This window comes from Globicephala melas, chromosome 8 (genome assembly GCF_963455315.2).
Source record: "Globicephala melas chromosome 8, mGloMel1.2, whole genome shotgun sequence".
In the NCBI taxonomy this organism is placed as follows: Eukaryota; Metazoa; Chordata; class Mammalia; order Artiodactyla; family Delphinidae; genus Globicephala; species Globicephala melas.
This window is the reverse complement of record NC_083321.1, coordinates 42,151,457-42,178,163: the sequence shown is the minus strand read 5'-3', so window position 1 is coordinate 42,178,163 and position 26,707 is coordinate 42,151,457. Positions and strand designations below refer to the sequence as shown.

The 26,707-nt window shown below is 47.4% G+C and overlaps 1 protein-coding gene across 10 annotated transcripts in view; it reads left to right on the top strand.

Moving 5' to 3' along the window:
- The window catches only part of BMAL1 (basic helix-loop-helix ARNT like 1), a 104,326-nt gene that overhangs the window by 31,294 nt on the left and 46,325 nt on the right, over positions 1-26,707 (top strand). Inside the window, exon 1 of one of the 10 annotated variants that reach the window (XM_060303484.2) lies at positions 10,948-11,024. The exons of 8 other annotated variants lie outside the window; for them this stretch is intronic. The gene's annotated coding sequence lies outside the window, so the exon portion shown is untranslated. Of the gene's footprint in view, positions 1-10,947; positions 11,025-21,961; positions 21,981-26,707 lie in introns of those variants that run through there. One more of the 10 variants, XM_060303486.2, reaches the window with a different exon arrangement.

Genomic DNA, 26,707 nt, shown 5'->3' with positions numbered 1-26,707 from the left:
AGAACTTCTTCAGGATCTGCTGGTGGTTGATTATTCTATTCTAGACCAGGGTCAGCAAATTTTTCCTGTAAAGGATCAGATGGTAAATATTTTTGGCTTCCTAGGCCATATGGTTTCTGTCATAGCTACTCAACTCTGCCATTATAGTGGGAAAGCAGCCATAGTTAATATGTGTATGACGGTGTGGCTGTGTTCCAAAAAAGCTTTATTTACAGAAACAGGTCGTGGGCCGGATTTGGCCTGTGGGCTATAGTTTGCCCACTCCTTTTCTAGACCCTGAATGCTGTGCTGGGCTAAGGCACTTGGACTTTGTCCTGAAGGCAGTGGGAAGCCATTGAAGTTATTTGGGGCAAAGAAGTGAAATGGCCAAAGTAACAAGTTAGGAGCATTCATCTGATAGCTGGACAAGAAGCATGGGTCCTGTTCCAAGGCAGCAGTAGCAATCCAGGTGTGAGGTCATGTGGTTAACAGTGCTTAAAATGGAGAAAAGGTCCAATAGGAGAGATATTGCAAAGGAAGAATGGTAGGATTTATGGTCTTCTTAGACTTTAAAGACAGGAGCCAAAGAAGATGAAAGTTTAAACTTGATAGTTCACAATGGTAACATTGACAGAAATGTGGCTATTGGGGATGGAGAAGGGTAGTTGATGCGTCCAGTTGTTGATACACTGAATTTGAGATGGTACTGATTCATCCACAGGATATGTCTAGTAGGCAATTAGAAATTCAGGGCTGGGGACTTCCCAGGCAGTCCAGTGGTTAAGACTTCACCTTCCAATGCAGCGGGTGCGGGTTTGATCCCTGCTTGAGGAGCTAAGATCCCACATGCCTTGTGGCCAAAATACCAAAACATAAAACAGAAGCATTATTGTAACAAATTCAATAAAGACTTTAAAAATTGTCCACATCGGGACTTCCCTGGTGGCACTGTAGTTAAGAACCTGCCTGCCAGTGCTGGGGACACGGGTTTGATCCCTGGTCCGGGAAGATCCCACATGCTGCGGAGCAATTAAGCCCGTGTGCCACAACTACTGAGCCTGCACTCTAGAGCCCGCGAGCCACAACTACTGAGCCCATGAGCCACAACTACTGAAGCTCACGTGCCTAGAGCCCGTGCTCTGCAACAAGAGAAGCCACTGTGATGAGTAGTCCCCACTCACCACATCTAGAGAAAGCCCATGCGCAGCAACGAAGACCCAGCGCAGCCAAAAATAAATAAATAAATTTATTTATTTATTTTAAAAAATGGTCCACATCAAAAAAAATCTTTAAAAAAAAAAGAAATGCAGGGCTGAAGCCAGGGCTGGGAAGGGTAGGTCTAGAGGTGTAGAACAGAAACCATAGGATTAATAAGTTCTCCCCGTGATGAGCAGAGGGCTGAAGGAGAGAGTCCCAGGAAGGGAGGAGGATGGGACAGCAGAGACCACAGAGAAGGGACCTGAGGGAAGGCTGCCGAATTGGTGACAAGGTGGCTACCGCTGGCCTTGAGAATGAGATGTGGGGAGGGGGGAAGGGGGGAGGAAGCCAGGTTGCACAGGGTCCATCATAAATGACGGGTAAAGAATCAGATACATTAGTAAAAGTGACCACTTACGGAGAGTTTGGATGGTAAAAGAACGGAGACACAAAGATTTCAGCGTCTGCATGCCAAAATAACCCTTTCTTTAGCTTTGAGGCAAGCAAAGCAAGCCACGACCAGTTCTCTTGTCCGTCTCTGGAGCCAAGTGTGTTTGGGAGTTTGTGTGTACCTTGGGCTTGTGATTGCGTTCTTATGCTTTCTTTGAGGTGTGGTGTTCTGAGCTCTGTCATAACTTGCACCAACGGAATCTAGCCCATGTTTGGACCCTTGCCATGAGACAAGATGTGATCTGTTGGGGAAATAGTTGCATTTGCCTGAGTTGGAGGAGAAAATAGGGTAGAGCAAGAAACGGAAATTAAACTCCTTACTGCAGAGTCTGCCCAAGTATGGGAATTTGCGATAATTCCTCAAGTCGCTCAACTAGATAGCAATTTATGTGCCAAGCATTTCGAGTGTATGTTCCTTGGTTTGAATTCTGAGTAGTCTTTGGGTCGGTTTTTGCAAATATAGCAGTTAGAGAGGGAGTCATAAAAGCAACAGGTGGAACTGGTTTGGAGCCTCCGTTTAGTGAAGTCTCACTATATCCCAGGCATAGTGCCGAGTACTCTGTAGGTATCATTTTATTTCATCTTTGCAACCACCTGTGAAAGAGGAATTAGTGTTCCCACTTCAGCAATAAGGAAATTAAATCACAAGAGGTTGCCTGAGGTTACAAGGGATTTGAACCCAGACCTATCTGACCCCCTTAGTTTAGGCCACTTTCTGTTTTCTCCCACCTGGGTGTGGAATTTCTCCTCTAACTTACATAGAAGGACTGGAGACAGAATGAGTTCTTAAGGTTAAATATTCAGAGGCTGTGGTGGGTATTTCTGCTCCTTAGGAGTCTATTAAAAGTGTGGAAGCAGTATGGGATCCTTGGGGGAGACTAAGGCCAAACTTCAAACACTAACTGTTTCCCCTGCTGAAATTTTCATTTAGTTGCAGAAGGTGGCAGGTTTGGGCTTGGAAAGGAAATCTCACTAGAAGGCATGACAGTCAGATTCCAGTCCTAGCTCTAAGGCAGTTATAATCTACTTTTTGTTTAAATACTTGCATCTCTCTCTGCTCACCTCCAACTTCAAGGTCCGAGGCCAGGGTCCTGCGTTGACTTGTTTCCCACCGTACCCCCAGCATCCAGCCTGGTATCAGGCGTGTAGCATGTGCTGATAGAATATTTGTTGTTTCTAGTGAGCCAGGCAACTTGGAGCAAGGAGCTTCACCTCTGTGTGCCAGGCACTGCCGTCGGCACTGCAGTTTTGCAGGTGACACAGGACAGGTTCTGTCCTCGTGAGGCAGATGAGCCAGCAGGGGAGACAGACAGAATAGACAGGTGAGATGTGCAGTCTGAGGTCAGGCAGGCAGGATAATCCTCTGAAAAAAGTCATAATAATGCACTTTGGGGTGACTGCACATATGTCGTCTAAGCTGTCCACTCTGTTTTAATTCTTTTGCTTGGCTGTGGTTGCTAACACCCAGCTAACTGCTCCCCGCAGCGAGAGCTCCCTCCTGGGGCCAGAGCAGCCTCCTACCTCTGGCAGGGCTGAGCGCTCCCCTCCTGGCCCCTCTCCTCTGCTCACCCTCCTGTCTGGCCTGCCACCCCCTGGTTCTCCTCCAACTCCGTAGACCTCGACTCCGCAGCTTGCTGTGCCGGTTCTCTTTTCTCTACCTTTAGCTTAATAAGGTTTTGCTTGATCCCTTTCTGGTCAGTCCCAGTATTCTTCCCCGGTGAGCTCATCCACTGTTCACCTCTCTCCTGAAGTCACCCAGATCTGCAGATCCAGCCCAGAACCTCTGCCCAGCCCTCCTTCCTAGCTCCTATCCTGTGGGCACCTCCAACTCAGCCCTCGCCTGGTACCCAGTGTGTCTGTCTCCCTGTGGTGCCTGCCTGGGGTGGGACTGCACCCCCTCAGTCATGTCGACTGCAGGAGTCACCCTTGGCTTTGTCCTTTCCCTCAACTGTCGTCTTCCATTGGCTACCTTTTCTGGAAGAGCCCGTGTTCTAATTTGTCACTCCCTGCCTACCCCTTCGTTTAGGACTCCTCATTTGGATTGTTTCAGCAGCCTCTTGGTTGGTCTCCCCGGGCACACTTTTGTCCTCCTTCAGTCCACCTCCACTTCCTAGCAGCATGATGTTTCTAACTCACACATCTATCATGGCTTTCTCCTGCTTAAAATTCTCCAGGGGCTCCTCATTGCTTATAGAATAGAACTTAAACCCCCACAGCGGGCCTGCAGTCTTTTCATAACTGGCCTTTGGCCACCTTCCCTATTTCACTTTTTCCCTAACCCGTATTTCTCACATCAGCCCGGCCTTTCAACAGCCATCACTTCCTGGTGCCTTTGCCAGAACTGGGCCCTTTCCTGGGAATGACCCACCCCCTGCTCCCCATTTCACTAACTCGGGTCAAGTTTCTGATTTTCTGGACACCTTCCTTCCCCACCCTGCACTTCTCTGTGACCTGGAGGTGACCTTCCTCCTGGCTTCCAGAACACCCTGCATCTCTCTCTCTCCCAAAACATTTATTGGCGTAACTGTTGATTTACTATCTGTTATGCTCAGTAAACTGAGCTCCTTAAGGGTGGGGAACACACATACACACACACACACACGCACACACACATCTCTGGGTTCTCGGTGCCAGCACTATGTACCTGGTTCAGGAAGTGTTTGTTGAAAGAGTGAGGATAGCAAAGTCTGTTTGCGCAGCCAGACAACAGATTTATAACGTGATCAAATGTATTTGAAACTGGAGGTTCATTGGCTATTGAGTTGGGTGGGGACTCCTTGCTTCTCAGTTTTGATGGCAGGATAGGTTGTTGTGGGCCTGGGTTTGTGGTTGCCTATTGCATATCTCAGCCTACTGAGGCCTCGGGAATATATCTTCTCTATATTCTTTGCCCCTGACTTTTTTATTTTTAACTCCCGTTGTTGATGGGATAGTAAAGCAATGCAAAGTGAAAAATAGTCCATCAAGGAATGCTGAGGAGTAAGGTCCACCCAGCTTCCTGGATGAATCCCAAGTTTCCTAAATTAGCCAAAATAATGATTCTTGCTAACCACTGACAGCTTTTCCCTTTCACATTCAAGCTGAGAGTGCTTTTCTGGCTGGGGGATGAGGATAGCTGGTGGTCCTTTGTGGAGGTGCCCGACGGCATCTTTATCTTCATTTGGAACCTTGTAAAGTCCTCAGTGAATACTGAGGAGTAGCAAATAGGAAGAGGCTCTGAGCAAGGGATGCCAGGTCTGTGTCTGTATTTACCATGGGAGCTGCTGTGATGCACCTAGGTGCTAGGCTGGTACCTTCTCATGTTTTCATGTGGGGCTTTCAGTTTGATGCTGTTGCCTCTCCTTCACTTCCTGGTTCTGCCACAGAACTGGGAAATTGTGCGGAGAATGCAGGTTTTCTTTGGGGGTTCACAGTTATCTGGGAAGGCTTCCTTGAAGCAGAAGCCATTTTCAACACAGACGTGTCCTACTGACCAGGGTGCTCCAGCGGGCACTTGGGGCTGCTTTTCTTGCCTGGAAATACTGATGATGATGCTGCTTTCCCTTTCAGGGACTTTCCAGAAGCTCTTCCCTCAGCATGGAATGCATTTGCCTTCTGCTTTGCCTGGTTCATGCCCATTCAGCCTTCAGATATCAGCTGATTTGCTTCTTCTTGGGAGGCCTTCCCTGACCTTGATAAGAAACCTAGGTCTTATCATCACCATTACTGTTATCACTTTATACTGCTTATTGATTGCTCACAATGGGGCAGACATTGTCAAAGTGCTTGGTGGGTAACCACTTAGTATTAGGGCCTCAGTAGGTGTTGGCTGAGGTCAGGGTTATCATTATTACCCCAAAGATACCTTTCAAGGAAACTGAGGCCCAGATCAGTTGTGGGCATGCGAGCAGGGTTTGTCCCCAGGTGCCTGACTGGGTCTGTGCTTCTGCCCATTCTTCTCTACTCTGCAGGCCCCTCTGCCAGGCCTTCAGCAGCCCATCCTCCCACTCATTTCAGCACTCACCCCAGAGGCCATTTTACGTTTGTTTGTGTGGTTATAGATGAATGAATGTTCATTCTCCCTCTGGGCAGCCTGGTAAGCCCCAGGACGGCAGGAGCCTGACCTCTAGGCAGGCACTCAGGGCAGAGTTGACCGACAGCCTGCCTGCCTAGACAGCCGCTCACCCGCTGGATCTCCTTGCCCCTTGCATCACAAGAGTCTGGGCTGTGAACGTGAACTCCCTGGGGGGTCCCCACAGTTTAGCCTGCACCCTCCCCTCCTGTTTCCGTGTCAGAGCTAGTGGCGCTAAGGAAGCATCTGTCCCTAGCTGGGTCTGTCCCTCTGCCTTTCCTCCACCTGTGAACCCGTCCTCATCCTTGTATAAAGAAGTCGACCCCTTTTTTCCCCCAGGACAGAGCCCTCACCTGTCCTCTGCTCCTCTGGACCTGCACACGCTTGGGATGGCTCTGACCACAATGGGCCATCCTGACCTGTGTTCCTGTCCTCCTTGTCCTTCTGCAGCTGCTCGGGACCATCCCTGGTGTGGCCTCTGTGACCGGGCAGTGTCTTGTATAGTCAGGGCTGAGGGGGACACAGAGGGGGTAAGAGGACCGAAGTTACTACCCTAAGAGCAGTTGCACCATGATTCTGAGTGTGTGGGGTGTACCTGTGCTGGTGAGTATGTATGGGGGGGGGGTGTTTCTTGCTCGATGTTTTTACTTGCATAATTTATCCTCGTGCACATTAGAGACCATGCCTCCTTCTCTCAGGGGTCTAATGTAGGGCTCTGAATAATAGATATTTCAGAGCTGTTGGCTAAACAGATCTTTCCTCCTCTGTCTAGCTGAAGGCGCCTCCCCTCGCCCCCATCCCCACTTTGGTACCTCTCCGACCATTTCATAGGGTTGTTGTGACTATCAGGACCCCCTTCCCAGACCCCATTCAGACAGCAGTGATGTGAAAGCCCCATCTAGACCTTGGCAGGCTGGCAGGGCGCCAGGCTACATTGCCCAAGCTGGCAGCAGGGAGGCCCGGTCCCCCAGGGGCACCTCACCAGGCCTCCGGGGCCCGGCTGGCTGAGCTCTGAGAGATTCACACTGGTTTTGAGTGGGAAAAATAAAAAATGGTTTCTGACCAAGTGGGGAAAGTGGGCATGGGCAGGGGCGGGGTGGGGAGCAGGAGGACGCTAGCCACGGCTTCCGGCTTCCTTACATCTTTTTTTTTTTTTTTTTTTTGGCGGTACGCGGGCCTCTCACTGTTGTGGCCTCTCCCGCTGCGGAGCACAGGCTCCGGACGTGCAGGCTCAGCGGCCATGGCTCACGGGCCCAGCCGCTCTGCGGCATGTGGGATCTTCCCGGACCGGGGCACGAACCCGTGTCCCCTGCATCGGCAGGCGGACTCTCAACCACTGCGCCACCAGGGAAGCCCCTGGCTTCCTTACATTTGCTGCAAACAAACTGAGATCACCCTACAGCCTCTGGGACACCCAGCACAATGGTCTCAGGCCCTGGAAGCAGACCTGCTTCACAGTGTTGGCTCTGCACCTACTAGTGGTGGGGCTTAAGACAGATGACCCACACTCTCTAAGCCTCAGTTTTCTCACCTGTATAACAGGATGATGATCATAGTAATCACCTCTGTGAGGTTCTTGTGAGGGTGAAATGAAAACACGCTTAGCACTGTACACGGTGTGTAGAAAATGCCAAATATTTGTTATCATTTGACTGTTGTTTTTGAAAAGTAGCATTGTCAATAATTGTAAGAAGACTTTGGACAGCATACAAAGTCTAAAATGCACAGGTAAAGGCTGTGAGCAGTAAATGAGATGGGTGTGTGGGAAAAGCACTTTGTGAATTGCAAATTGTGTGCAGATATTATTATTAGCACAAATAACTCTTTTATTGTTTTGGCTTTGAAAAAAATGACAGAGCACAATTTTATGATGTTGAGTCTAAGTTCTTTACTGGTTTTGGTTTTTGTTTTGGAGGGAGATTTGTCAGACAGGCCTTAATTGGAATCTTGACCAGAGGCTGTGTGACCCACATTGGTGATCCCAGGTGCCCAATGTCTGATGAGCCCCTGGCGCAGAGGATCAGTTCTGTGGCTGCTCATATTATTTTAAATTTTTTATGATAAACTTTTAATACATAGTGGTATAGTAAGTTCTCATAAGTCCATTGACAGTAAATTGTGGGCATTTGCTTAGGACAAATTCCTGAGAATTTGCTCAAGAAATTCTCACTCTCAGAGTTTTGTACCTAATATAGCTGAAGAAATGTAAGCAATTTATTCAGCGTTTGATGTAGACAAATACCACTGCTTTCTCAAGTATGTTAGAAATATTTTCTTAACATCAACTGCTTGCCTTTCTTGTGTTTATCTCCATCCCATACCATTTCATTGTCTCCTCCCATCCTTCCAAAAACGAAATCAAACAAAAATTTAAAATGTAGATACTTTTAGACAGAGGTTGAAAATTCTCTACTTATTGGCTGCATCTGGCCTGCAGATGTATTTTGTTAAGTGCTCACAATGTTTTAAAACCTTTAAGTTAGTGGGTAACATTTAAAAGTTGGTAGATATTATCTAGAAATCTGGATTTCCAGATCTTTACAAAAATCCGAAAGTCTAGCAGCGCTGGACCCTCATGGCGGTGATGAAGTATGGTGGGCCCTCTTATGGGGACTTGTTTCTCCAGTTGCCCGGCCCTGCCCAAGCCCTGCTCCTGTACATGGCCTGTAGGTAACTGAGTTTGTAATCTGTGCTAAATGTAACCAACATTTCTTAGACACTGTGCATCAGTTTAAAATTATTTTTACCGGCAACGTTGACCATAGAGAAGATTATTTCACTTGCTAAGTTTTCATTTTTATAAGCCAAGTAGCTATAATGTTTTATTTAGGCTCTTTTGGGTTTAGTAGAATCACCTTCTCTCCTCCCTGTGAATTTTCCTCATTAATAATTTTGAAAGTCTTCAGCCAGACTTATAAGTCAGTGTAAAATGTTGGATAAGGCAGGAGATACATTTTGATTGCTTCTATTTAAGGGAGGTTGAACACAAGTGACCTGCTTTAATTCAGTAATTTATGATGTAAATTTGAACAATTGAAGATACTTAGTCGTTTTTAGCCATCTCATTGAAATAGTTGTAATTGGCAGAATCCTTATTGAAAGAGGAGTTTGGGATTCTTAACACTGGAGACCATCCCCATTTGTAGGCTTTCCTCAGGCAAGCCCATACCCCCTTCCAGCCTGTGAGCACGCACAGAAATGGGGGCATATGCAGGAGGGGGGCGGTGCTGAGCCCCACAGTGTTTACTTTAGGGGAGTCCTTGAAAGCAATTTTTTAAATTACTATTATCCTATGAGCTTTAAAAAATTTTTTGCCATCATGAAAGAGTATACACTTGTAATAAATTTAGACAGCCCTGAAGAAGTGCATTAACATAAAGGAAGAAGGTCTTCTGTGACACCCGCCTCCCCACTCCCAACCTTCCCCTGAGATTGGCACTTTTTGGTGGGTATAGTCCTGGACTTTTTCATTTGCTTGTATCCCCTTAACTCCTACCTCCTTTGCCCTCATGCCCAACATACACATTTTTACTTTTGTAGAAATAGACTCTCTCTATGCCTATAGTTCTGCAGTTTTCCTTTTTTTTTTAAGCTGTCAATTGTTATGGTTTTCTTTTCAAGTCCATATGTACAGATAAATGTACCTTATTATGTGTAACAGTTGTACTCCATGGTATGGGTGCATTTTAAGCTTATTTAATCATCCCTGTATTGGTAGACACCCAGGTTGTTGCCGATTTTTGCCATTGCAACCATTGCTGCTGGGGAAATTGTTACACCGACCTGTGAACTTCTGCATGAAATTTTTCTGCTCATAGACACCTGAAAGTGGGACTTTTGGCCTAAGTAGTTTGCCATCTAAAATTTGAATCAATATTGCCTAATCGCCCTCCAAAAAGGCTGTACCAGTTCATGCTCCTTTTAAGAGTATCCAATTATGGCTCCAATAATCTAGTTTTTTGCTTAACCATGCATGAGAAAAGTAAACTTTAAAAACTCACAAATATGCCATCAAAATGACACATTTGTCTTAGAAAAGCATTCAAAATATATAGCTATAGATTTAATTAAATGATTTTCATACCTAGTGATGGTTATCATCCTGCAAGGTGACAAAAATGTTCCCCAACTGTTGTTACCAATTTAATTATTAAATACTTATGTGAGGATTTCAGTTGTGCCAGGGAGCCTTTGGAAGAATAACAGCCAAATCACGGCTTCCTTTCCCACTGGTCCGCCAGGGCTGCCTTGTCTTTCCTTCCAAGGGCTGAGCCCTCAGGACGGAGGTCGGATCAGCATTTAAATGGGAGTGCCAGGCCTTGGGGAGGGGGAGACAGCAGTGATGTGGTGAAGTACCCGAGGATTCCCAGCATCCCCTCCTTACATATGAAGCCGTTTTACATTGACAGGTTCTTCCCACATGTGTTTTCTCATAGCATCCATATGACCTCCCTGGGAAGCAGGCACTCCCCTCTCCCCTCATTTATATCTGGAAACACTTAGGGTCAAAGGTCTGACTTAGTGAGTGTCACACAGATGGTCAGGGTCAGTGCACTGGACCCGGTGTTCTGACTCCAGATATGGCGGAGTCAGAGCCCTGTGAGGCTGAGTGGTAGTTTTTTGCCTATAGGACACCGTAGACGTTTCCTTTACTGAACTGGGGGCAGAGAAAGGAAAGGGAAGTGATATTCCCAGACTTCCTGTGTTCATTTTTTGTCCACAGCTTTCTCCTAGCAGTGCTAACATTTACAGTCATGTTCTCGAATATTTCCTTAGCCTTTGGGAGGGATCTGTGAATTCTTGACCAGGGGCCTTAACTGATCACAGGTGGTTGAGAACTGCTGACTATATCTCCTCCTTAAAAAGGACAGGTCTCAGGAGATGGTCAGCTTACTGCCTACTAACTGTGTGTAAAATTTTGAATTTCATCTTCTCCAGAGATCTCTTTTCTGCCTCTCTGACCTTGTGTCTGGCTCTTGCTAACAGGTTACCCTGTATTGGCCAAAGCTCCTTAGCAGTAACCTCACTTGTGAGCCTGCAGGTAAATTTGATGCCCGGACCACTTATCCTTCCAGGATGCCGTCAGCTTCATTAGATCCAAGCAGGGGTCTGGTCTAGTGAAAACAGGGATCTGGAGTCAGGTAGAGCGGGTTCAAATCCCGGCCCCCTCGCTTTTACTACTAGCAGTGTGAACCTCTCACTGTTGACCTTATGTCTCTGAGCCTCAGTATCCTTTTCTACAAAATAGTGATAATGATTCTCTCATACAGGCATTTTGAGAAATACGTGAATGAAGATTTGAAAGGTGCCTCTCAGATGTTCAGTGCAGAATAGACACTTTATAAATGTGAGTCCTCTCTCATTTTCCTCTATAGAAAGAAGGTTCTCCTCTGGGGATGCTCCAAACTGGTAGCTGCTGGCTGGGGATCCTGGGATCAGGGCAAGGCCTTTAAGAAATAAATGACAGGGTGTGGGCACAGTGTTCCAAGGACCTGGCCTTCGAGTCAGAGACTGTCGTTCCAGCTTCATCCTGCTGGTGACTCCCCGGTAACAGTGGGTAAACCTCATCCCCACTCCAGAGCTGCATTTCCTCAGTGTGACCTGGGGCTCAGGTGCTCCCTAACCATCCTGCTCGCTGCCGTAGGAGCTCCTGTGATGGAGCAGGACTTTGGAATGTACTGGAAGGGATGCAGGCCTTGGTCTGAGGAAGACCTGAGTGTGGCTGGCTCCCGTACCTCCCAGGTCTGTGGCCTTGGGCACATCCACTAACCTCTCTGACACTTGTTGTCTGCATCTGTAAAGCAAGGCAAGTAGGACCCACTTCCAGGCTCACTGTCTGGACAACGGGAGTCCATGGGAACAAGGTCAGTTTCCTTCCCTCTGTCTCCGACTCCTGAGTGCTTTGGTTGGGGATTTGCCAGGGTTTCTGCAGAGGAAACCCAAAACACCTTCCCTAGGTGCAGTGCTCATCACACCTCCAGCACCCTGAGATTCTTGACTCTCGGATTTCTTGAAGTTCCTTTATGTGGTCGAGAAACTCCTCAAAGGAAGCGTACAGCCCACGGAGCTTTGCTGGTGCCTCCGTGACAGCGCCTTCCTTTCTTGCCCTGTCTCGGCTGCAGACAGCAGCTGCAGCGTGAGTCAGTTGCTTGTGTATAAATTCTTCTGCATCTCTCTGCAGAGAGAACTCCATTCATTTAGCCAGTGTTCGCTGTGCCCAGGCCTCATGCGAGGAGGTGGGATATGGAGAGGAATTGACTCACAGCCACTGCTCGCAAGAGCTCACGGGGGGAAAGGTGCAAATAGACAGTATGACACACGAGCTGTGCTGTCACCCAGGCATGTCATAGGGTGCCATGGGAGAAGAGGACCGAGTGGCCTCTCCTGGGGACCCAGCACACAAGAGATGACTTTGAGCAAGTCTTTAGAGGTGAGGAGGAGTCCACACTGCAGAAGTCCAGGCAGAGTGAGCCAGGCAGCAGGAGCCACGGGGCAGAGGCCAGAGCCCTGAGGGAGGTAACACTGGCTATCTGTCGGGAGCTGGGGCACGGGGCGAGGACCCAAGTTGCCACGTCCTGGCGGTCATGTGCACACTGACGACCTTTTGGGACCTTTCTCCTGAGCCCCCAACTCACATACCCACTGCTCACCCAGCATCTACCCCTCAGTGTGTATGGGCATTCCAGACCCAACATAACTAAATAGAAGTCTTAGGCAGAAATGTGACCCTCCCCAGTCTCCCCCGTGTTATGTGGCCCCACCATTTACCTGGTTACCCAGGCCCAAAATGTAGGTTTCACCTTTGACCCTGCTCCTTCCCTCACTCCTCACCTTGTGTGTTTACAATGTTGACAGCTGTTCTATCACAGTATATCCTGAAAGCCGCCACACCTCCCTCCCCTTGTCCAGAGGTCCCCTATCTCTCAACAGGTCTCCCTGCTTCCACTCTGGCCCCACTGTGAGCAGCCTCCCACACAAACAGAATGACCTTTATTTATTTATTTTTTCTAAGTATTTATTTATTTATTTGGTTGCACTGGGTCTTAGCTGTAGCAGGTGGCCTCCTTAGTTGTGGCTTGCCAACTCCTTAGTTGCAGCAGGCAGGCTCCTTAGTTGTGGCTCGAGGCCTCCTTAGTTGTGGCATGCGAACTCTTAGTTGCAGCATGCATGTGGGATCTAGTTCCCCGACCAGGGATAGAACCCAGGGTCCCCGAATGGGGAGCTTCGAGTCTCAACCACTGCACCACCAGGGAAGTCCCCCAGAATGACCTTCTAAAAAGTAAATAAGATCACAGCACTCCCCTGCTCAAAACACTCCAGTGGCTTCCTAGCATCCTTGGAGTAGAATCTGAACTCCCTGCCCTGTCCTTCCTGCCCCTCCTAGTTCTCTGGTCTCATCTCTTAGCACTCTCTGCTTTGCTCACTCCAGTCCAGCCCCTGTGTCTTTCTTGCTGTTCCTCTTTCTTGCCTCAGGGCCTTTCCACTTGCTGTTTTCTGCCTGGATTACTCTTCCCCAGCAATCCTCCCTTCACTCTGTTCTGGTCTGTGTTCAAGTGGTCTTTCCTCTATTTAAAAGGCACTGTCCTACCCCACCCCTTACACCATCACTCTGTTCTCTTACTCTGCTTTATTTTTCTTCATTAGCACCTGATTTTATATATTTATTTGTATTCTTTATCCTTTGTCTTACCTAGAATGTAAATCCATGAGGATGAGCCCTTGTCTTAATCTGTCTCATTCACCACTCTATCTCCAGGGCCCAAAACAGAGCCTGGTACACAGTAGGTGATCATCACACATTAGGTTGGTAATGAAAAATATGAATGAATGAATGCAATTTAAGGCTTTGGTGTTTATTCCATGGGCAGTGCGAATCTAGTAGACACCTTTCAGGAGGTGAGTGACGTGGTCAGCACTTTTATTTTAGAAAGCCAGCTGGTGGCAGTGTGGAGGCTGGACTGTAGGAGGCGGCAGCAGGACTAGTTAGAGGCAGATAAAATGGTCCAGGAAATTGATGCTGAGCCCTATGTAGAGCTGTAGAGAGGAAAAGAGGGGACTGAGGACAGGTTTTGAAGACCTTTGAGTATCTTTGGTTCCTATTGGAATAACTTGGTATAGCAATTCTTTTAAAAGAAAAACAAGAGGGGACTAGCTGGTCTGGAGAGAGGCTGGTGACACTCTGTCATGTTTCTCTCCCCAAGCAAATGTCACACCCCAGATGCACATCCCCTGCAGTGCAGTTATTATCTCTCTGAGGAGTGACTCTGCTGTTCCTAGACTCCCCGTTCAGTCTTCCACTAAGAAAGTAGTCAAGATGGTATCAGTGAGTCTGATTCTTCTTCCTACAGATGGGTCCCTGATGTTATACACTACAAGCCACACTAAGTCATTGGTTCTTTCTTGCAATGAGTACATTTCTTCATATTTAACTCCAAGGGAGACTCGCTCTAACAAATTCTCTTTTTCTTTAAGAATGACTAGGCTCTGCTCAAGTTCCGCGTGGGGTTTACTGATAACCTGGGGGCTAGGCATCTCCTTTATCACAAACATGCACAGGAACTCTTATCCTCTCCTCGGTGTCGGGGAGTCAGAAAGGACAGTGGGCCTGCATTCCTAGCCCAGGCATAGCCATGCTGTCTGGCACTGCCTCTTGAGAACTTTCTTCTTGAACTTGAATTATTCCTTCCTCCCCAAATCCCCAATCCTCCCCACATTTTGATGCAAAGCCTTTCATCTCTGAGTAGACATGTTCTTACCCATCTTGCTGAGGTGTTCCCTCTCTGTCCCTAAGGGGGAGTAGGTCATCCCAGGCCCCTAAGCCTTGGCCCAAAGTTCCTAATCCTGTTTGCCGAGCCCTGTGGTGTGAGATGCTGTCCCATCTGTGTAGCCAGATGCCCGCCTACCACGTCTCCCTCTCTCTTCCAAAGGTCCAGATGTCGTAGGAATGACACTAATAGCTACACTGTAAAGCTTCCTGTGTGCCAGGTACTGTGTTAAACCCTCCACATGCATTCTGTCTAATCCTTCCCACCCTGCAGGGGTGAGTATTATTGTGTTTTTCACAGATGAGGAAGCTGAGGCTTGGCAGTGCAGTGAGGCTTAGTAGTTACGAGCCTGGGCTGAGAGTCAAACAGACTTGGGTTTGCATCCCCCCTAGCTGTGGACCTTGGGAATGCTACTTAACCTTCTTAACCTTCCTTTTCCAGATGTAGAAAATGGAGATAATATGGAGAGTATTCACAGGGTTGCTGTGAAAAATTAAATAAAATAACATGTTATTTCATAAGTACTTGCTTACTAAATGCTAGACTTTGTGCTGTCAGTAAATAATAGCTCATCGTAGATACTGCTTTCATCAGCAGCACCGTCATCATCCCCATCCCAAAGCTACATGACTAGCATGTAGATGGAGCCAGGATTGGAACCTAACCCTGCCTGGCTCCAAAGCCCACGTTCTTCCCCCGTCCCACACTGTTGCTCCCAAGTTAATCTTGCCTAAGACTTTCTGGTCCCTAAGTTTACTCTCGGTCTTCTTGGTTGTGCTGTTTGTCCCTGTGTGGGCAGTGGGCTCAAGCTAAGGCGTAAAAGATCTTCGGTCTCTTCCAGCCCAGTGACCTCTTTCCAGTCATTGACTGGGCAGTCCTCAGTGGCTGGGCTCTTCAGGCAACAGCTTGGACAATTTTCCCTGATCGTCAGTGTCATCTCATCCGCTGTGAAAGCCAGAGGCATGGCGGGGGTGGGGGTGGGGGGCTTCCTGTATTGTTGTTTATATCAGGAGGATTATCCAGAGAAAACAGGCACGGCAAAGATAGGGCTGGTGAGTGTTCCTATCATTTGGGGTCACAGATCACTTTGTGAATTTGGTGAAATGTATGGAGCCTCTCTCCCGAAAAATGCCATGATAAGCCCAATATTTTCTCCGCAGCCCGCCCAGGGGTCCTGGCTGAGAAACTGAGACCAAGTAGGTTAATTCACATGCTCTTTTATCCTCCTGCTGTTCCTCATTCACAACCGTGGAGGGCGTCTGTTTCTGTAGGATGTTTGTATTCGAGGGCTATTGGGCCATCCTGGTAGCAGTTGGAAATACCTGTTCTACTGATATGATTTGCCATTTTCATTTCTTCCCCATATTTGAGAAATGTATCCACACATTAGAACTGGCCTAGTCTTTTTGATGAGACTGACCTACTGATGTGCACATAAATTCAAGCCATGACTGCATCTAGGAGACCAACTGCAGAGGGTTTTTTGGCCCCAAATATCAGACTTATAAGAATTTTATTGTGATATATAGATTATAAAGGTGCATAAGCTTAGCTTCAGTAAGGTTTAGTGGTTTAAATTCAGGTAAATGTAAATCTCTACTTTTTTTTAAATATATAAATTTATTTATTTATTTATTGGCTGTGTTGGGTCTTCGTTGCTGCGCACCGGCTTTCTCTAGTTGCGGCGAGCGGGGGCTACTCTTCGTTGTGGTGCACGGGCTTCTCATTGCGGTGGCTTCTCTTGTTGTGGAGCACCAGCTCTAGGCGTGCGGGCTCAGTAATTGTGGCACTCAGGCTCATAGCTGTGGCTCGCGGGCTCTAGAGCGCAGGCTCAGTAGTTGTGGCGCACAGGCTTAGTTGCTCTGCGGCATGTGGGATCTTCCCGGACCAGGGCTCAAACGTGTCCCCTGCATTGGCAGGCGGATTCTTAACCACTGCACCACCAGGGAAGTCCCTCTACTTTTTAACTTACGTTTTTTGTTTTGAAATTTTAGTCTTAAAAAGTATGCTTCCTCCCCTTTTCTTTTTTCTCATTCCAGTTTTCAAGGTATGGGTCTGGGAGAAGGCAGATTCCAAGCACCTTAACTCTTTAGTCTTCTAACTTGCTTGTCGGCATCTCCTTAGAGCCTTTCCAGCAAAGCATGGAATGGGCCTGCTGTTTGTAACAGGAATCATGGGGTTGCTTCTGATGCCCGCTCCCCTCCCTGTCCATCCTTTGGGTCTTCACAGAAAGACAAGAACAAACCTTCCACAAAGGAGGCCCCCGAATTTCTCCTCCTGCTCGGGCTACAGTGCCAGTGCCCTCTGCAGCTAGAAGAGGGACTTGGATTTTGGGCACAGGAACTAAATTCATCACATATTAGATCATTTAATATAAAGCTTTTTCTGATGCGTAGTTTTTTCTTTAAAGTTTTTCTTTTTTTCTTTTTCTAAATTATAAAAGCAACAGATGCTCACTTTAAAGCCAGGATTAGAACTCTTCACGCCTGGCTTGGAATTCCAGCTCCATCAACTCGTTAGATGTGCAGGCCTGGGAAAGCACATACCCTCCTTGAAGGCTTGATTTTCTCCTTGTGCAGGAGAGAATAATTTCACCTCCTAACATCGTTGCGAGGATTCAGGGAGATTGGTACATGGGATGCGCTTGCAGAGGTTTGGCATGGATTCTTTTCCTCAGTGACTGTTTATTCAGCACCCACTCTGAGCCAGTCAGCGTCCTAGTTGCTCTGGAAACACTCAAGAACAAGACAGAGGGGGTCTCTCTGCTCTTCTGAAACTCACATTCTAATCAGAGGAGACACAAAGAAACAATTTCAGAAATTAGGAAGCTAGAACCCCCAGGTGGGGTACAAGCCATAGGAAGGGCCACTTTAGGTCAATGCCAGGGGGGACCTTGCGGGGGAGGCTTGGTACTATGTGACCCCCTAGACCCCAGGTTTTCCAGGACACCCGCTGTTAACAATTCTGCCCTCTAAGGGTAGGTCCCAGTTTTAAGTCTGGATACTCTGACCACTGAGCACGTGTCGGTTCTCAGTTAGGTGGTGCTTGTTCACTAACTGGCTCCCCATTCCGAGTATGAGCTCCGGGGCTGGGAGCCAAGTCCCGGGCCTTTTGAAGGCCTCCTGGCGAGCTGGAGAAGTGCTGCTTCCCGCTCACCCAGTGGAGCTGACACTGAATGAAGAGCCTCCATGTCAGGAGGGAGGGTCATCGGTTTCTAGCCAGAGCCCATTTTGCTCCAGTGCTGCTTGGAGCAATTTCTCTCTCAGGGAGGTTCTGGCACGCTGCACTCCCCTGATTCTCCACATGCAGTTTTTAAAGGGCTTGTGGAGACCATGTGAAAGCTGGGGCCATCCAACCTGTACGTTGGCATTTGGACCACAGAACTGTCAGCCCAACACTCCACGCCATCTGCATCGCCCCTCTCAGGGTATAGTATGCATTTTTAAATGACCATTTCAGCCTCTGCATTGGGCAACAGTGACCCAAACCGATTGGTGAGTGAGGCTGCTGAGCAGAAGGGCAAGCTGCCTCTGACTCACCTGTCACATTCATTGCTGACCTACTTTTGTTTGACCTTGATTTGCTCGCTGCAATTAAAGACATTGCTGTGAATGCACTTCTGCTGCTGATTTAAGTCTAATATGTGACAGCCCAGGATCTGAAACACACACATGACCCAGGCAGATGGATGGATGGATAGGTAGGTAGTTTTTCACTTACCTCTGAATTGTAATTCGATCACAAGGAAAAGGCTTAATTTCAAGGACATTGAGCAATTCTTTGAGACTAGATCGAGCAATTCTTTGAGACTAGATACGATGCCAAGGCAGCAGGCCTTGATTCCTTGCTACTGGGCAGCTTAATCAGGAAACGGCCTAGATGGCTGCCTTTCAAGTGGGTCCTTGCAGTAGCTTGGCAACTGGCACAGGGTCATAATTGGAAGAACTTGGCTCTGAGTGTCTGTGGGTGTTTACAGTGCACTATAGGGCAGGGCTTCGTTTATTTATAGAATATTGTGAGCAACAAGCAGCAGAAGGCTGAAAAGCCACTAAATCTCGATTTATTTTTAACAAATTCCATTTTCCCCCTCATCCCAGAAGGAGAACTGAGTTATTAAAAAACAGTAAAAAAAAAATACATCATTGCAGAATATGCCATATCTAATTATGGGGTTGCCAGCGTCAGCCTGCAGCCACATTTTAAGGGCTTTGTAAATCAACCATCCATTCAATCTGTGAACTTATATGACTCCTATTCTTCTTTTAGATGTAGAAGGAAGTTATTGGCAAGTGAGTGCTATTCAGAAGTTCTACACTGTCTAAATTAGGAGATGGAGGGTATAAATATAGAATAGTGTACTTATGTTCTCAAAGGGAAATAAAATTATTCTTTGTTGTCCATCATACTTAGCCATCCAAGCATACATCCCACCGCACTAAATACCCACTGTAGAGTTTTCACTCATCGCAATGGCGGATCCACGCCACTCACAGGAGCTGTATTGTGATATCTTGCTGAGCCAGACCCTGAGTAAATATTGCCCACATATGTCATGAAAAGACATGGATCTAACACTTTTGGGCCTTTGTTCTCATAGTGCATTAGAGCTGGATGAGACTTCAGAGAGCTTCTAGTTCAAGTACATCTTATTGTAGTTGGGGAAACTGAGGCCCAGAGAGTAGAGTGACTTGGGCCCCATGGTGAGTCACGGCAGAGCTGCGCTGGGGCCACAGTCTCTGTGCTTTTCTCTGATGGTCCCTGTGCTGCCAAGCTCGGAGCCAGTGAGTTAAACAGATCTGATTCCTGCCCTTCAGGGTTCACAGTCTCAGACAGGCAGACATCACGATGGTCAATAATCACCATATGCATGAGTAAACCAAGTTATATGTGTGCAATAAACCAGCTAGTGAGTGGAGGAGATGATGGTAAAGTGGGGAATTGTAGAATCTGTGTGTTTGGATACCAAGGCAAAGGTAAAATCAGTTGCTCTCTGACCTACTTGGGAAAAGCTTTATAGATGCTGTGAAGTTTCTTTTTTTCTTTTTTTTTTTTTTGGCCATGCCATGCAGCATGCGGGATCTTAGTTCCCCAACCAGGGATGGAACCTATGTCCCCTGCATTGAGAGCACGGAGTCTTAACCACTGGACCGCCAGGGAAGTCCCCATGCTGTGATAGGCGCAGCACATTTGCTGCATATTGCAGGAGGGAAAGTGCGGTGCAGCAGTGGGTGAAGGTAAATATAAATATTGAAGTTTTGGAGGAGCCTGGGAATGGGTCATTGGGGAGATCTCAAGGGAACACCCAAGGGAATGAAGGACTGGGTGCAGGCCAGGGGCAGGTGGTCTGAGTTCCTGGGATGCTCTGCCCTGTCCTGGGACAGCATGGGTTGGGGGGGAGGGCGGCATGAGTGCTGTTGTTCCCAGTCCTCTGACCGCCAGGTAGAAGGGTAATAACTGAGCACAGTGGTCTTCTTTTTTCTGACTCTCAGGATCCTTCTTTGCGCGGCCCTCTGGGCAGCCAGTATCGATGGACTAGAGCTGGCACGGAAGCTGGAACATGTGTCTCTTTCTTGCCCTGGGCCGATGCCCAGCACATGCCTGGGCTGGGTGGGATCTGGGTGTTAGTTCTTTCTGAGGCTGGGAGGGGACAGAGGGAGCTGAAGAAGCCTTTTCAAGGAAGGAAAGACTGTGGAAGCTTCTAGAGAAGACTCCTCTTACAGTGCTGGAGGCCAGTGGTTTTAAATTGAGGTTGTAGTGGGCAGCACAGAGACGAGTGAGTGAGAGAGGAGTGAGTGGGAGAGGAGAGGACGGATCACAGGCCGGAAGAAGCAGTGGGAGTTACTTACAGACAGACAAATGGGGAGGGAAGGACAATGATGTGCTGGGACTGAACCTACAACCGCAGGGGAGGAGGTCCGCGTGGGGAGGGAGGAATCGGCCACGGCAGACCCAGCGGCTAGGGGCCTGTGTTACTTAGGCTGGGCCTTTGGGTTACTGGGCACGTTCTTCTTTGAGCAGAGAGGGTCTGTCTTCCTGCCCAGTGAGCTCCTAGCCACCTTGGACAGTGGTTCTCAAACATGTTGCCAGGCGTTTCCAAGTGGCAAGGAATGAAATCAGTACATAGAACATCGCCAGTGTCACCTCCGTAATTTGTTATTTTTCCTTAATCTTTTGATACCTACTGCCACTCACCTGCTTTTGAGTTCTCAGAGTTGAGAATGTATAAATTAGCAGTTTCCACTACCTGGAAAATAGCTGATGAGCTTTAGTTTGGGAATTTCATACTTTTTCTCAGATTTGTATTGTAGTTTTAATACAGCCCAGTAATATTTTTGCTGATAAAATAAAAATTTTCATTTTTATAGTTTATAAAGGTAACAGTTTCAAGATGGAGGATACCTCCTGGGTGTCCCACCTCTGAACCAGTTTTCAAGGAGCAGATTCTCCCCTTTCTCTGTCTTGTTTCCTGCTCCCGGGCATTTCACTGTGTCCCAGCACCTTTCTCTGTGTGCAGCTCAGCCCAGGAGACCAAGTAAACCCGGGTTGGGGGGTGTGTCAGTAAAAGGTTCAGTGGTAAAGAACATTGACACCTTCATCTGAGAAGAGGTTGGGAAGTTGCCTATGGACTAGGACGGCCCCAATTCTTCCTGTCCCAGTCCCAGCCCATGGTGTTAGCAGGCCTGATCACTTCATATTGTGTGTCCCCAGTAACGGTGGCGTTTGTAACTGATGCTGCCTTTAAATTCTCCCAAGTAAGGAAATGTTCATGGTTTGTTGCCACACCCCTGTCATTTCACTCTTTCTCTGAATCACTGTGCTAGGCACGCAGCAGGCATTCCAGAAACACTTTTGGTTCATGGAGCCATTGCTGGTCAGAGCCCCGCTGTCACTACCACCTGGTGTTCTCAGAGCATTAAGTGAAAGTCCTGAAGGTTGTGTATTTTAAGACCTGTCCGAAGTCCATCCTCCTTCCTTTGGGCTGATGAGCCACACCCTGGCTGTCTGCACTTATTTGCTCCTTATCAGAGTGATAGAATGGTCCAGGGGAAGGGCATCAAGGGGTCACTTCCTCTGGCCACCCTCCTGTGCAGGAAAATCCCATCTGTACTGATCAGGACAGTCAGGCCCCTGCCCCCCTGGGGCACCCACACACCGAGCCTCCTGCTCCCCCTCTACAGATATGTTTGCCTGTTAGAAAACCCTTCTTTATTCTAATCCAAATCTGCCTCTTGGCACTGTTTCCTCATTGACCTAGTTCTGCCCTTTGTAGCAGCACAGAACAAAGGTCCGTAGGCGTGGCGTGACTCCACTTTCTGAGTGTGGAAGTTGTGCTCATGGGCTCCCTTCCTTTCTCTTCCCCACCTTCTTATCTCCCTCCCCAGGGTCCAATGTCTCCAGTGCCTTCTGCCATCCTTGTGCGACATGGCAGTCCACATTAATATTAATGATTGGCAACATTCACTGAGTGCTTACCATGGACCAGGCACTGTTCTCAGCTCCTTATATGACTTATCTTACTACTCACAATCACCTATGAGGTGGGTACTGTCAATATCTGCATTTTGCCAGTGAGGAACCTGAGGAGCAGAGGTCAGATGTTGTCCAGAATCACACAAGGAAGTGGCAGAGTGAAGACTGAGCCACAGAGCTATAATATCTCATAATCTTAGCACTAAAAGTAAGCCCGTGGTGCATTAGATTGGGGCTGGTCCTACTTTGACTTATTTTGCAAGAAATCATTGGAAGGGAGCCTGAGTTGAACCATTTCCTATGAAACCTCCTCAGAATTTGTTTTTGTTGTTGTTCTGTTTTCTTTTTTTTAATTTTTTTGATTTTTTATTTATTTACTTTTTGGCCGTGTGGTGTGTGGGATCTTAGTTCCCCAACCAGGGATCGAACCTGTGCCCCCTGCACTGGAAGCACAGAGTCTTGACCACTGGACCGCCAGGGAAGTCCCCAGAGGCCCCAGAGACCTTTGCCTTGTCACCAACAAATGGGTTCATCTGAACTCTGCCAGGCCTGCAGGGTTCATGATGCAGTGAGTTTAGATCAGGGTGACAAATGTGGGCTCTTAGTATTTTCTTTTCCTGCACATGAAGTCAAATGCAATAGGTTTCTTGTTCAAAATGCTTCGTCATGATTTTGTGGCCAGAAAGCAGAGGGAGAAAGGTACCTAAGAATTCTAAGACTGAACCATATCTTCAAGTTCCTAATCCAACGTTCAGTCTCCCAGAACAGCCCCAGCGGTTGTGGAGTAGAGGGGTGCAAGGCCCACCTACCCTCCAAAGCTGGGATGGCAGGTGCCGAATACACGTTTTCCTGAAATGCATGCATCAGGAAGCGTTTTGGAAGGGCAGGAGAGGGACGTGGGAAGGGGCATGTCAGGGCCAGTCTAACCTGGGCTTGAGTGTTGGTCTTGCCCTTCACCAGCTGTGTAACTAAGTGCAAGTCACTGGCTGCCTCTTTGCTCTTCTGTAAGATAGAAATAACAGTACCTTTTCCTAGAGATGTTTTGAGGGTTAAATAAGCAGAGGCAGATGTGCCATGAAGCTGTAGTTGTTGTTTCAAACCATTCCCCACACCTGATGATACCTCAAGGTTTGGTGACCAAGCCCTCTTTCACTGTCTGGCCCTTCCTGCTTCAGTGGCATGGGCCCCAGCCCCTCAGCTGCCAGCCGTCTTGTGAGGCATGGAGTGGGACTATGGAGGCATGGGGTCTTCTGGGGCAGTAACAAAACCCAGCCTGCAGTCACGTTGGTCATCCTGCCCTGACCCTGGCAGCTCAGGCCAAGTTCCCCCAAGAATCCAGGAAAAGGTGATTCATGACTTTATCAAGAGTCTGCTTCCTGTGTTCAGGTGCCCCTGGACTTTCCTGGTCCAGGCATTGGCCACACTGGCTGAGCCAGAAGGGCTGAGAAACGGACTGAACCATCTTTATCTTTGTCGGTTGCTTTTCAGATAGCGTGTATCCCAGTTACTATTTCCGAGAGATAAGCAGCAAAGTGAGGGACCTCGTTTCCAAGGTGTGGGCCCAAAACCTGGAGGGAGAGCAGCTTGAAACAATAGAAAAAGGACTGGATAAAATCTAGTTCTGTAGTTACCTAAAACGGGGCCCTGAGCCGTGTCCTAGCTTCCCTGATACATAGTGTCTCTGTCTGAAAACGGGGGACGCTAATAGAACTAACCCCAAGGTTGGTAGGAGGATTAGATGAGATCCTGGATGGACATAACAAAAGGCACCTGGCACAATGTCTAGCACTTAATAAACTTAAATATTATAATAATTCCCTTCCTCCTCTACTGTATACTCTGCTGTTGATTTCCTATATGGCTTTGAGTAAATATCTTAAGCCCTCCTTGACCCTTCTCTTTGTAGAAAATGCAGGTGAAACGTACTACTGGTTGTGAATGGGTACGTAGCGCCCCCTATAGGACATCTCAGGAATGTGCAGGGTGGTTGGGCTGTCACAACTTGGGGGACAGGGCTTTCACTGGGGGGCAGCAGGGATGCTGGATGTAACACGTAGAGAATAAAGGATTGTCCAACATCCTGCCCAACTTCCCAAAGTTCAGTGGGCATTCATGTAGGTGAGACCCTGTTTATAATGATCTGGGCCTAGAGTCTGACTCCATTTTACATATAAACATAAATAATTTTTTCATGTTTTTAATATATACTGAATTTTCCAGGAACACAACCACCAGGTATATGAGGTTTACCTATTTGTTATAAATAGACACAAGCATCTCATTACATCTTTCACTATGTCTCTAGAGTAGCTGTGTCCAATCTTTGTGTATTGCTAGACATATTATTTTATTTTAACTTTATTTTTTTTCTTCTTTGTATTACAGTCACGTTGTTTTTGAAATTATAAGTGTTGGTAAGGTTATATTATTTACAAATTTTATTTCAAGAGAATGAAAAGAATGTTGAAAATATTTGTATTGAGTCTTTGAAAGTACGAGAGAGACAGGGAGAAGGAGAGAGAATGTGTGTGTGTATTTTAGCCTATAAATCAGCTGGAGAAACCTTAGGATAGACTTGAAATAAAAAGAAATGGTTTCACTTATCTTAGAAATGTCCTTTTACATAAGGATACTTAATAGAAGTCAGAATTTAACTGCATCCATTGCCAGAGAAATAAGATGTTTGGATGTTTCCCCTGGCCGTTTTAGAAAGTATATAATCTTAAAGAGTCTAAAACATAGTTTTTGTTCTCTTTTTCATCTTTGCCATCTCTGTTTTTTCACCCCTCCCAACTGTATGTATGTATTTATGTATTTTAACATCCATGTGTAGATCTTTACCGAAAGGAAAACCAGTCAGGCTCCTTGCTTTTTACCAAGTTTGTTTTTGTTGTTTTGTGGCCTCTGCCTGCGCAAATGGATTGTGTGAATTACCTATTCATAATCTTTATTTTTCCACTAGGGTGATTGCCTTTTTATTGATTTACAGCAGGTTTTATTTTTGTTTTGTTCCACTTAATTCAGAAAGGATAATAACTCCTTTACCTGTCACAGAGCTTTGGAGTCTGACAGACCTGAGTTTGAATCCTGGCTTTCCCACTCATGCGCTGAGGATTTACAGGCAGTTTACTTGACCTCTCTGAGACTTAGTTACTTCTAATTGAGAACTAAATGAAAAAACCACTGCATGGCACAGAATAAAAGCCCAGTGTGTGGTTTCTGCTGCTGCAGTTTTTGTGTTGTTATTTTTGTTGTGATTCCTCCACTGCATATTTTCTCAGAAAAAGTATCTTGAGCTCGACAACTCATGTTGTTTCAGATTCTTAGACATGTAACACTCACTTGCTGTAACCAAAGCTCAGAAAAATGAAACTGAAATCACTGAAATTTTGTTTATTCCTTGTGTAGGAAGGAGACCAATGAAAGAAAACAAGCTGATTCCGTTTTAGTTAAAAGAGGAACTTGCAGGGTTATTCCTGGGGTCAGGAAACACTCAGATGAACATCTTAGATCCAGGGCCCTGGCAAGAGGCCTTGAGACTTATCACACAATTCAATCGTCTCCCTCAAACGGTGCCTGCCAGGGCAGGCAAGTGGACAAGTGCATTTCACAAAGGTTCCCAGTCATTCCGAGTTGAAACAGGAAGGATCATCTGTTTAACTGTTTAACCAGTTTAGCACACCTGCCGTGCCCCCAGCACTCTGGTCTATTCACAGCCTTGTGACCCGTTTGGGCATCCTTGCACTGTAGGCGGGAGGCAGATGGGTGAGAGCCGGCCCTACCTCTTCCTCCTGCTTGGGATGGAGCTTTTGCTTTTCTTTGCTGAGTCTCTGAAGCAACAAAGTATGTATGGAGTCCTGGCTCTGGAGTTAGGCACATCGGGGCTCTGTCCCTGATTCCTCCATTCCAGCTGTGTGACTTTGGACAAGTTGCTACACCTCTCTGAGCCTCAGTGCCATCTTTTACATGATGGTGATTTTTTACCATCCCCAAAAGGTCATTTTGAGGACCAAATGAGTTGGGTAAGGGCTAGCACCATCCTCAGCACGCAGGATACTCAGTCAACAGGAGGTGGGCGCTGCTGCAGGAAGGCAGGAGGTGGGTACGTGGGCTGCAATGTAGTCGGTGATGCAGACCCCCCACTCAGCACGATCCAGACCAACAGCTCCTTCCCTGCTGGGTGGATGAAAAGAAGGCACCTCTTCCCCCAGCTGTCACACAGGGCACGCTGCTTGGCAGGGGGAGCTCAGGTGGGATCTTCACCCCCACTGGCCCCCTGGGCTGGGGGCCCTTGTGTAGTTTACAGACCGGCTACACCCCTCACAGCAGAAAGACATGAAATCCCGCCGGCTGTTCCCTCACAACATATCAATAATCGACAGCTTCTTATCACCCCCCCATGGCCACCCAGCCCCGCCTCCTCTTACACCTCATGTCCATCCATCATCAGCACAGCCTACCTGCAAATATATCTAGAATTCTTTTAGCCACTCCTCAGACCAGGCCTGAAGCATATCATCTTTTCCCCAGACTACTGTAGTTGTCTCCTTACTGGCCTTCACTGGTGGTGCTCTCTTTACCCCCCCACCCCATATATACTCATGCACACACGCGCACATGCACACACAGCCCCACTGCACACACGTGCACACAGAGCCCCACCACACATGTGCACACAGAGCCCCACCACACACGCACACACACAGCCCTGCCATGGAGAACAGTGCCTGGCACTTGGGGGCTCCCAGTAGATGTCTGTTGAAAGGTTAATGAATCATCGTGGGACAGCACACTC